The sequence below is a fragment of the Gossypium hirsutum genome, chromosome A07, assembly GCF_007990345.1.
Source record: "Gossypium hirsutum isolate 1008001.06 chromosome A07, Gossypium_hirsutum_v2.1, whole genome shotgun sequence".
Classification (NCBI taxonomy): Eukaryota; Viridiplantae; Streptophyta; class Magnoliopsida; order Malvales; family Malvaceae; genus Gossypium; species Gossypium hirsutum.
In genome coordinates this window covers 64,912,740-64,925,655 of record NC_053430.1, presented here as the reverse complement: position 1 = coordinate 64,925,655, position 12,916 = coordinate 64,912,740, and the positions used below count along the sequence as shown (strand labels likewise).

Genomic DNA, 12,916 nt, shown 5'->3' with positions numbered 1-12,916 from the left:
TTACAGAAACTTGCGACGGTAAATGAGGCCCACGAGTGGGGCTTCTAGTCATCGGAGTCTGGGGTTTCACTGGTGAGTGGATGCCGACTCCAATGGTAGGGATGGTGAGAGAAAAAATATAGAGCTAGGGTGGAAAGTACCAAATTTGGGTTTCTAGGATTTTTGAGAAAAAATTAAAATAAAAAATCCTAAAAGTCGGATAAAAAATCTGATACCATGATGAAATGAGAGATGAACAATCTAATGTATTGAGGTAAAAACTCTCAAAGTATTTATTTCTTAGAAATATGTACAACTATAAATACATGTAGGATTTAACAACTAAGGAAATAATATCTCTTAATTAAAATCTCTAAAAAGTATCATTTTTAATCTCTAAAGATACTATTTAATAATATCAAATAATCAAAGATTTACAATAGAGTACGAATGAGTCAATAGTCTCCAGAAAGAGAATTGAACCATAAGTTGAAAAATTAAATGATATTGATTGAAAATGGAAATTGGGTAACATATTGTTAAATGTATATGTGTTTGAAACTTAAATGGATTTTTTGTATACATACTAATACAAGGCATTGTATTGAATTTTTTTTTTGGTGAAATGAAAAATTAAAATACATCAATTACATAAAGCAACCGTTCATTTTATCAACTTGAAGTAAATCTAAGATATCCTTGGGAGCCTCATCAATGATTTGTAAGTTTGATTTCCAGCTCAAACTGAGTTTAGCAAGTCGATTTGCTGCCAAATTATGATTTCTTGGGATATACTTAATCCTCCATTCCTCTTCTGACTTGAAGATGCGTTGAGTTTTACGAAGCACAGTAATCCCTGAATCTTCCAAATTTTCATCAGTTAAGATCTGGGCAACTTCAAGATTATCTGTCATGATAACAATCCGTCTATACCCCTTATTAAGCAGAATAAAGGTCCCATCTAGAATGCCCCAAACTTCAGCCTCAAAAGGAGAGCACACACCTAGTAAACGATTACCCCACAATCTAATTTCCATCTCGATCACAAGCTATGCCTCCTGTTGAAACATAGCCAGAATCTCTAGCTACAGTCCCATCAGTGGATAAATCTACCCAAGTGTCTTCTGAGTTGATCGTAGAATTAGATCCCTGATTATTATTAATGCCAAAACTAGATTCGTAGTGATAGCCCCAGCAACTAGAGACTTTCACCACTTTAGATGCCATCCAAGAAATGTGCTGAAAGATAAATAAGTTTCTATTCTTCCATATACGCCAAGCGATTAATCCAAACAGACAGGCCCAAGTAAGACCACTATCCTGCAATTTTTCATGAAAACACAGGATGAGATAAAGCCAATCCTGAAAAAGGTATAGAGAAAAACCTTTTTTTTAGTTGATTCGGAACCACAAGCCTCCACACATCTTTCACTGAAGGACAATCCCGAAGAACATGCAACAAGTCCTCAAAATCATGTCCACATAGAATGCAGGAATTTATTTGACTAATTCCTTGTCTAGCTCGCTCTGAATTAGTAAGGAGCTTTTGCTTGAAAGCTAGCCAAAGAAAGACTCTTACTCTCTGAGGACCCGGGTATTTCCATATGATCTTCCAATGTTCCTCCTGAGGGTTCCAAGACTCTTCTTTCAAAGAACAGTAAGCACTACGAACTGAGAAGACTCTTGACACTGACCGGGCCCATATCACTCTATCCAATCCAGAGTCTAGGTGTGGAGGAGGAATGCTAATGATTCTATTGATTACATCTTCAGTCACCCAAACACAAAACAACTCCAAGTTCCAGCTACCATCGAAATTGACCATCTCCCTAACACAACAATCCAAATCAAGGTTAGCAGAAGAAGGTATTTTTGAAATTAAAGGGCCCGTACCTGGAATCCAAGGATCTTTCCAACATCGAGCATTGGTGCTATCACCAATGGACCAAGCTAGATTTTCACGAAGAAGCTGTCATATCTTGGAAAGTGCCATCCATAAATATGAGCACTAAGATCTATTAATAGGATCTAGAAACTGATCTTTCCAACCATATTTGGCACGAAGAAAGCACATTGTTTTTAAACAATAGATTAAAGCCAATCTTCATAAGGAATGATGAAGTTTGATCTTTTAAATGCTTGAATCCAAGACCTTCCCGAGCCCTCGGTTGACAAATAGAACTCCAACCTACTAAAGACATTCGAGGGTGACCATCAGTACAGCCCCAAATAAACTATCTAACTAATCTTTTGATGTCAACAATAACACCTTTCGGAATCATCAAGGACTTAATGAAGTAATTGGATACAAAAAGGAGTACAAATTGAGCCAAAATGATTCTTCCAGCAATAGATAATTTCCTAGCCTCCCAACTCTGTAATTTTTTCCTCACTTTGTCCCTAATAAAGCTAAGAGCACTCTTGGTAACCCTATCGTGCAAAAGAGGAACACCTAAATAAGAGCTAAGATTCCGGACTTCCTGAAATCCAAAGAGCTGACTGAGTTGATACGGACATCAGCTTCAGTATTTTTGGAAAAAAAATGTTGCTTTTTCTAACACTAATTTTATGACCCGAGATCTCACAAAAATAAGTTAGAATGTTATCCAATAATCGAGCTTGGTCAAGTTGAGCTTTGCAGAAGATCACCAAATCATTAGCAAAGTATAGATGGGAAACAGAAAGACCGGCACAAGAAAGACGAATTGGATCCCAGTTTCTAGTTTCTATCTATGTCTGAATAAAATGACCCAAACATTCCATACAAAGCACAAATAGATAAGACGATAAGGGACATCCTTAATGAATTCCTCTATTAGGTTTGAACTTCAGAGTAGGTATTCCATTCCATAGAATTTGCATAGAATAAGAAGAAATAGCTGTCATAATCACTTTACGTAAGAAGACAGGGATCCTAGCCGCAACCAAAGAAGCATTTATAAACTCTCAACTAACTCTGGTATAGGCCTTCTCCAAATCCAGCTTAATAGCCATCCATTTCCTCCCTTTTCGATTGCACCTCATAGAATGGATGACTTCTTGAGCTAAAATAATGTTATCAGAAATGTTTCGCCCAGCTATGAAACCAGCTTGTTCTTGGGAGATCAGCTTAGGAAAAATCACCTTGAACAGATTTGCAATCACCTTCATTACAAACTTGTAAAGAAAAGAACATAAAATAATGGGTCTAAAATGACTAAAGTCCTTAGGGTTTTCTTTTTTAGGAATAAGCACAATCAACTTATTATTCAAATCTAGCTCAATCGATCTACCATCAAAGACATCTTTAACCCACTGACACACATCATTTCCGAGGATATCTCACTGACTTTGAAAGAAGTGAGCTTGGAACCCATCACTTCTAGGAGCTTTCAAGGGAGCCATGTTAAACAATGCCCTTTTAATCTCCTCATTAGTGATAGTAGCCTAAAAAAAAGTAGACTCAGAGGCATTAAAGCTAGGAAAGCCGACATTTGGAATATCTCTCAAGATAGGGGAGGCCTCTCCGTAAAGTCTTTCGAAAAATTCCATCACCTTAAATTGCAGAATGTCATGATCTGAACACCATTCCCCATTATTAATACATAAGGTTGTGATACGATTGAATTTCTTTCTCCTCAACGTATGACTATGAAAGGATTTTGTATTCCGGTCTCCCAATTGAAGCTAATGGCATCAAGCCTTTTTTCTCCAAAGCAAATCTTCATGATCAAAAACATTTTCCAATTCATCTCGAATATCCAATTCTTTTTTGACTAAATGAGTAGATAAAGAGTGATCTAAGGCTCTTTGAATATTTTTGAGCGATCTCATTAAATTCCGCTTACGAGTACCCAAAAAGCCATAAATGTTCCTGTTCCAATCTTTAGCAAAAAAAGGTAAAATTATTTAAAGATTAAGCCATATTACCTACAGAATTCCACATTTCTCTGATAAGGTTCGGGAAATCATTATGCTTCGTCCATCTTGCTAAAAATCTGAAAAGTTTGCCTTGTGATATGCTAAGGTCTGTCCTAGTAGATAGCAAGAGGGGCCTATGGTCAGACTTAATACGAGTGAGGTGATGGACTGTGTACTACAAAAAAACAGAAACCCAAGCATCATTAGCTAAGGCCTAATCAAGTCTGACAAAAGTACCACCTCTTTTCCAAGTGAAGGATGGCCCACTATACCCCAAATCCTGTAGTACATAAGAGTCAACAAAATTACCAAATAAATTGCAACGCTTACCTACGAAGATAGTGCTTTTTTTATCTGAAAGAGATAAAATAGCATTAAAATCTCCCATAATTAACCAAGGAAAAGAATGATTAGGGATAACAGATCTTAAGCCTTCCCAAAGAAGCTTTCGTTTAGACCTATTTGGACTGACATAAGCAAAAGAAATGTAGAACAAATTATTAGGACTAAGATTATCAACATGTAAGAAGATAAATTACGGATGATTATGAATAATATGGACTTGGATAAAGCCCTTCAATCTAACCCATATGCCTCCTAAAAAACCAACAGCTTCAACCCGATGTGAGTAGTTAAAACCCAATTTATCAATAATAAAATTAGCCTTTTTACTACTCACTCTCGGTTCCACCAAGCAAACAATGTCAGGCCTGTAGTCCGCGTTGTATTCCCGAAAAGTTCGTAAAAAATTTCTACTAGCGCCCCCTTGATAGTTCCAGGAGAAAATTTTTAGATTTAAAGCCATAAAAAATTTGATATAATATAAGAAAAAAAAGAAAAAAAGTAAAGTAAACAAATCCCCAATTCTAATATAAAAAGATATATAAAATACCAAAATAAAATAAAAAAATCCATCAAAAAAACCTTACTGTTCAGGGACATTAGCTCTCTCTTTTTCCACCCAAGCTCAATTTCTATTTCATTACCAAGATTAGATTTTGAAAGAGCCGAAATACTCTCGACAAGTTGCTCCATCGAATCCTTTAGGTACAGTCTCTGGATTCCCGAAGTTTTGAAATGGATATTGTTGCCATAAAAAAATTTGGCATGTTTTTTAGCAGCTCCTCTACCTCTATTTCTAAGCACCTTATCTGAACCAGAAGGATTTGCCGGAGAAGAATTCAGAATCTTAGAAGAGGGAAGACTGTTACTTTCCTTGGCGTGAGTGCTTTCATGGAAAGCAACTTTCGAATATTTGCCGGAATCAAGATTTCCAACATCCAAAGGTACGCCACTTCTGTCTCGCCCTGCGTCCTTCGAATCTGGCCGAATAGATAAACCTTTACCTTCAAGTCGGAGACTCAAATCAGCGCCAGGTTCTATTAACAAACCTGCCTCAGCTGAAAACCACCTATCCCTTCCAGCAGCATCAGTACTTTGTTGGGCTGCTGAATTTGGATCAGCTTGATCCAATAGACCCTGGGCCTGCCCAATTGGAGTATTTCCAAGGCCCAATCCGTTAACCGTCTCCTTAAAAACCTGTGAATTTTTTTCAGCCTAATAATAGGCAGATTGGGCTCCACATTAAGTCCAATATTCTCTCTAATGAACGAGCCACCAGCCTCCATCGAACCTACCTACTTTAAATTACTATTATTAATGATTTTTTCCTTTTCTATGCAACCATTGAAGTGAGGAGCAGTATTGTTCTCAAGGAAATTACCATACATAGCTTCTTTCTCTTTGTAGTGCCTAGAATCAGGCAAATCTCCCTTATAATCCTCTTTGTGCGTATCGCTATTATTAAGGATTCTGAACCGAGATCCTTCTTTTCTAGCCTTTTGATTATCTAAGGAAATTGGCACATTTTCTCTAATTTTTCGCCTTAATTCCTTTCAACGATCATCCAAGGTCTGAAATTTCTGTCCTTTTTCTCCAAACCATCTCCGGCTGTGTTTTGAAGCTCTAATGATAAAACAGACATGGCGTTCTCCTTTTCACTGGTAGTTCTAGAATTTCTAAAAGAACAAGAATTTTCCACATGTCTGTACCTTCCATAGTGGAAGAAAATTGTTGATAGAGACTCGTATTCTACATTCTGTTTATGACCATTAATCGGAATACATGACACCAAAGGCTTTTCCATATCAACGTAAACAACCATTCTAGCAAAGCACCCCCTAGCCCTGCTATCCGTGTTCATATCCAATTTAACCACTTTTTCCAACCATTTCCCCTATTTTAGTAATAATTTTATAATTGTATAAATATCCAGGTAAACTAGGAAATCTGATCTATGCCATTAGGTAAGCCTGTGTGGGATCAAAGGTTAACGTCCAAGGCTGAACAGTCAAAATATTGACAAAAAATGATCCACGGTCCTTCAGATAATGTCTTTTCACAATCCAGCTTATTCTAAAATTTCACCAGGAAATATCCATTTTCAATGTCCATCATATGTAAATGTGTTGATGGTCTCCACATGTTGCATAATTTATTCTACAAAACCGAGAATCCAATGTTACGACCAAGAAGTTTTAAAATCACGATGTTCTTCATACCTTGAATGAGGATTTTGTGAATCTTGTCTGAGAAAGAAATGGAAGGCACCCCATTGACAACTGATTTCTGAATATCCCCATCCAAGATATCAAGATCATTTTTTCCTTCTGATCCATTGAATGTATCCTTTGACAATTGGCCGACGAGCATGTCCCTCCACGAGATAGGTTTTTCCAGAGACAAATCAATCATCATGTTATTAGTAGTATCATCTTTTTTTCCTCTGAATTTAACCTTCTTAGGAATCAACTCCTACATAATGGATTTTTCAGAAACAGTGTTTTCATAGAGAGCACTCATGTCTTTCCTTATTGTATTGAATGTTTTAAGTGGTTATGTAATGAATGGTAAATAGATTGGAATTTGTTGAATGGTATGATATGGTGAATTTATTGCAGATGTTCAATGAATTGGTATGAAAAATTGTTATATGTCTATATATGATAATAGAAACTCTTGGCATGATGGAGTGTGAATTGGTTAAATATTGAACTTGAATTCATTGTGTTCATTTGCTAATGCTAATGTTGCATTGATTTGAATCATGAAAGGACCATTGAGATTTCCCGCTCAACGTACGATTGTTTCTTTCCGTGCGTAGTTTTTAGTAGATATCAAGATTTTGAAACGTGATACAACATCCAATCAAAAGTTCTTGAATCAACAATGTTTGTATAATTCCTTTTATTTTGATATATGACATGTACCTAAATTTTGAGTTTAATTTGTATTTAAATGGTTGTGGTGAATGTTGAATTGCCAATGTGTTGGAGTCAAATTCATAACTTGTTAATGATATATATATATATGTTCATGACATAAATAGGTTGAAACGATTAGATGGTTGAAATGGATAAATTTTGATATGTTGAATGTATAATGTATAGGAATTTATGATGCAAGAGAATAAAATTGAGCATATGGAAATAATTAGAATACTAAAATGGTTGAATTGATATACATTTTGAACTAAATGGGTGATTTGAATAGGTACCATTCGGACCATTTGAAAACAAACGATCACATCGAGCTATTACCGTGACGAGATCAAGTCAATGAGTTGCATCACGATGAGGAACCCTTGAAGTCGCAACGTCAACCTGATAAATTGCAAACTTTACATTTTGGTCCTAATTCGACCTCGGGTTATCAAAAGAGCTTTCATAATCTCATATAAGACTTAAATTTGATTGAAAAACAAATTGTGATTGCGTAATGTGGTTAGCGGCACATATAAAAGGGTAAATGGATTCGTAGTTGCTCTGGCAACAAATGTGGCATCCCGTAACTCGGACTCGACAATTGGGTCAAGTATGGGGTGTTACAACTACATTAAAAAAATCTAATAATCTCCCAATTGGACTATATGTATATATTTATCACCTTATAATGGTATGTTACCATCACCTTATGATCTTAAAAGTCTACCATTTAACCAAAAATTATTCTAAATAATTTTGCTCATCAGTAATGTTAACATAGAACTATGACAACTCTCGTAAAATATATTGTAATTAAATCCATTCATGATCAAGATTAAAATTTTCATTTCCAAATGAACAAGAATAACTAAATTTGTTTAATGCTAAAATGAAAATTAAGTTTTACCTAAAAATGGTGTGACAAATAAATCTAAATAAAATCTAGTTCTTAATAATGATCTAAAAGTTCATATTGTTTCAACTTCAACCAAATTATTGTCACCTATATAAATGCATCTTTAACCATCTTTTGGCTTATGGTAATTTTGGCAACCTTGCATAGACACATTGATGTGAATTGTTGCGTTAAAATCTATTCACTGAGTGTGTCTAGGTATTGTTAATGAAGTTTTGGCACTATGGCAAAGCCTAAGGCCTTGTGATCCTTATGGCCCAAATTTGACTCCCATTTTGTATAAATCATGAGTGGGTTGTCTCCGAGTTTATTATAGCTTAAATCTCACCATGTGTCAGTCCTATTTAGAAATATTTTAGTTTGGCTTCGTATTTAGTTCGATTGTAATTTATAATGCTTGATTTTGGCTGTAGTTGATTTTTATATGTATTACTTGTAATTGTATATGTACTTGTAAACTTAAAAAAAAAGTGGGTGTCTAGGTATTGAAGTCAAATTAATCTCAAAGCAAACAAAATTAAGAAATGTATATCTCTTTGTGTGCCAAGCATGATAAATGGTATAATTCTTCTTTTGATGACCTGTTGTACACAAAAGAAACAAACATCCTTGATTTTTTTTTGTGATGTCTTATCCAAAGTTTTCACATTTTTCTTTGTATACCTCATAAAAGTTAGATTTGCCAAGAGCATACTAGTTTTAGCCTTTCTATTTTATTTTATCTTTTTTTCAATGTCGGCTATGAATTACTTTGCATGATAATCTTATCGAACATAATGCCTATGAATATTTTCAAAATGGTAAAAGGTAATCAAAAATAGGTGACGATAATTCGATAGAAGTTGAAGCAATATGACTTTTAGAATATCATAATAAAAAAAATTAGATGTGAAACGTACATAAATCCATTGATATGCTGAAATCTTTGAGTCTTGAGGTTTTGAACTTTCAAATAAGCACAACTTTTAGAGAATGCGATTCTCTTTGCTGAAGATGAAATGTCAAACAAGTTACTTTTATATATTTAATTTGGGTACATTAAATTTTTCATGTTAATCTTAATTTCAAACTAAAAGTATTGGCAAAAGTTTTAACTACCATTCCATACAAGTCAAGACAAGATTTATCTATTTTTATATTTGAGCTATCTTCCCAATATTTTGTCAAGTATTAAATATTTTAACTTCTTTTACATTTTTATCATTTTTTTTACATTTAAGAGTAATAAAATTTTAATTCATTTTTATTATATTTAAATTAAGGACATAAATTGAATTCAAAATAAATAATTATAAATTTTTATGTAATAATAAAATAATTTTGTTAAAATTATTAATTATATTAGTAAAAAATACTAATATATTTATATTTATATTTATGTAGAATTTAATACATATGATATATATATATTAGATCATGGCACATCAATAATATGAGTGGAAATAATTATGTAATAAATTTATTAAAATTTGACATAAAAGTTAATTATGACTTTAGTTGAAATGATAAAGTTGCGAGAGTGAACATAAAAGTATTACGTATCTATCTCCTTAAAAGAAACATAATTATTTGAAGGATCAAATCATTTATTCATATCTTTCTCACCACCAAGTTGTGAAAATTATGTGTTTGAATCTCAAAAATAATAATTTTAATCAATACAATGGTAATATACATCGCACTCTAAAAAAATACAAGTTCAAAACCTTGAAAACGATATTATTAATAGAAGCAGCTACAAATCAGAAATTTGAATAATAATAAAAAAAAACTATAAAATTTATGGGTGGGAGTACTTGATTGAGACATATATAGAAAACCTAATAATCTTAAACTTTATAATGATCGATATTATATTCACTTGACATGCTTCAAATAATTAAAATATCTAAAAGAATGGAGTTCATAATTATGAAGAATTGAGTTCCATGAACCGACACCAAAGTGATGGAAATGACCCACATGAGACCCAAACTGGAAAACAAGATGGGGTTACAGGGTTCCATTGGAGGTAACATCAGGACAAAGCTTTTTCATCTTTTGAAGGTGAAGACAAAACATGCAGATGCAAAAAAGGTAGAAAGAAGAGGAGAAAATGAAGGATTTAATCTCCTAAACTAAAGCATTTGGTCGGCAAAACTAAATAATGTGAAGGCTCTTTTTTCATCTTAGCTTGTCTGTTTGCTTCGTGGAACTTTGTGAAATATCAAAGATTAACAATATTATACTGATAGCTTGGTCTTATTGCAGGTCTGCCATGCGTGCAAATTTGCATATGGACCCTCTGTTGGTCAGGATTTATGACTTTAGGGGACACCTGAGGTTTGATTTGTTCATTTATATTTTTCCTTTTTATCTTGTTTCTTATTTCATTATTATTATCATTAACCGTGGTTGTAAATTCAATGGCTTTTTCAGACTCCAATATTGCTAGGTTTCGAGATTTTTGGTATTCTCCAGTTTTTAATTTTAAAATAAACCAAATAAGATTTAGTTGGAGAAAACAAAAATATGCACTCGGAAATTTGCTAACAACACAACAAAAAATATGATTTTGTTCACCAAATGTTTTCAACGCAAGCACATATTTTGGAATTTTGTAGGTTGTTGGTGTCCACATTCTAACATGTAAAAATTATGTTATGAAGATGAAAGTATTTACCCTTATTGTTTATATTTTTCCAATTAAATTTAATCTTTAACCTTTCAAAAAAAATACATTATTTTTTAACGAAAATGATGACTTAAACATTAATTTTTAATGTTGTTGACATAACAACTCGCATAGTAATTCATGTGCACATATGCTAGCATAACATCATTTTGTCTTACATATCACATCAAGAAATAATTTAAAAATTATAAAAATTTAAAAATTAAAAATCATAATCAAAATCAAAATTTAAAAAAAAATCATAAAAATTCAAAAACAAAATAGCATAGAATACATGTGGACTAACACGTAGGTTGTTGTATTTAAAACTTTAACATTTTAGTTAGTATTTTTGTTGAAAAAACTTAAATTCAACTCTTTTCAAAAGGTTGATTATCAAATTTGACCATTTTTAAAAAGTTGAGGGTCAAATTTAGCTAAAAAAATAAAGGCCAAATTGATAAAAAAATATAAACGTTAAGGGGTAAATTTGACATTATACCTAGAGGCAACGACAACTTCACATGGGTGTCAAATGCTCACAACATTTTAAGGACATGTTTGGTTGGGTGTATTGGCACAGTGGGCCCCACTTAATCCTCCTTTAATCGGTTGTTTGGTTGGTTGTATTGTCATTACGTCCCAAATCTGTTCCTTCCCTAATACACCCGGTCCCGTAATAGGTATTCCCCCCATCCAGCGCCGATTAGAGAATCCTTACCCTTTCTTATTTTCGTTTCCTTTTTCTGCCCTCATAGATTTCTGCTTCTTCTTCCATTGGTTGAATCTCACCTTGCTGCTTTCACTTTCTTTTCTACCATATTTCTCTTCTGCTTTACCCAAACTCTGTTGAATCTCACCTTCTTTCATGGCTTCTTCTTTTTGTGACACCGCCTTGAGATTGTTACTATCCTGCGCTAAAGCTATTGAAGTTGGGGATCTGAAAAGCGCCGATGCGTTCCTTCACGATATCTTGATTCTTGCTGATCAGAGATACTACTCATGTCATACTTGGAAGTATGGGTGGAAGTGCAACATAGATGCAGGGGAAAGTAATAATATAATTAGGCGGCACCCAGCTTTGACAGAATGGCAACATCTCTTTTCAATGGCTGGTTTTAGTCAAATTCCATTAAACCACAGCAAAGATAATCTTGGCGTTGAGGATGATATTTTTTAGAAATAATGGGGGAGGAAGAAGAGTGTTTGATTTTAGGTTACGAGGGATGTCCAATGTTTTTCTTATCGGCATGGAAACCCAAAGTTGAATATGGACACTTCAACTCCCATTCAGATATTTAATTTTCTTTCTCATGATACCATTGTTGACGTAGCTTTAATTTTAGTATTTCTTGTTGTTTTTCTCTCTTAGAAATTGAAACAGAGAGTTTAGGATTTTGAGAGGTTTGGATTCTGGTGGAAGAGTTGATGTCAGGTTGTTATGCTGTTTGGTTCTGTGTTTTTGCTTCAATAAGGTAGAGAAGAAAATGGTGATAATTGCTGTTGAGTGAGAATATCAGATGAAAACTGGAATAAGAATAAACTTTTAATCCTAACAGGATTTGTAGTTTTATATCTGTAATTCAACACTCGTTTTTCGGTATCAATTCATGGCAGAGTGTTAACTGGTGCAAAATTGTTGCTTTAGATGTTTATGTTTCTTTACTTTGTTATGCAAAGTTCTCATTTCTTTTGTTTGAAGTTTCAAATTGTCTGCATCTCTTTAAGTTTGTGAATTTAGAAGATGGCAGCAGCTTTAGATTCTTTTGTTGACAGTCACTAAAATGCTTGGTTCTGAGGTTAGCAAAATTACATTATGTTATTGTTTAGCTATGTGATATTTTTTTCAGCGTCTAGACTTGCAACTTTTATTTCTTTTCCTGAAGTATTCATGGCTGGCCTTATTGTGATTATATCTATGGCACCGGCAAGGTAATCAAGCAATGCATAGTTACTTTTTTTTTTCTCTTTGATTTAGTGCTATCAGCTGATAGTTTAATTTGGTAACAAATTTCTTTCTTGTGTGATTAGGGCTATCGATACCATAAGAAGGTCCTAAGGAAGGTAAGTTGCCCACTTCTCTTGTTTGTGTCCTTTGTTACTTGCCAAAAGCCATCATTTCAACTTTGGTTTAGCAAAAGGGAAATCATGATTATCTAGAAAATATACTGTAATAGGATGTGAATGGGTTGATTGGTTTAAACC

The 12,916-nt window shown here is 33.6% G+C and overlaps 1 long non-coding RNA gene across 2 annotated transcripts; it reads left to right on the top strand.

Annotated features, from left to right (window-relative positions):
- Positions 1-551: 551 nt before the first annotated feature.
- LOC121231922 (uncharacterized) lies at positions 552-7,657 on the top strand. Of its 2 annotated transcripts, none has more exons than XR_005930082.1 (2): positions 552-5,165; positions 7,432-7,657. It is a non-coding gene; the product is annotated as an uncharacterized lncRNA (long non-coding RNA). The 2 variants fall into 2 exon arrangements; XR_005930083.1 differs by lacking the exon at positions 7,432-7,657 and adding an exon at positions 6,155-6,872.
- The last annotated feature ends 5,259 nt before the right edge of the window (positions 7,658-12,916 follow it).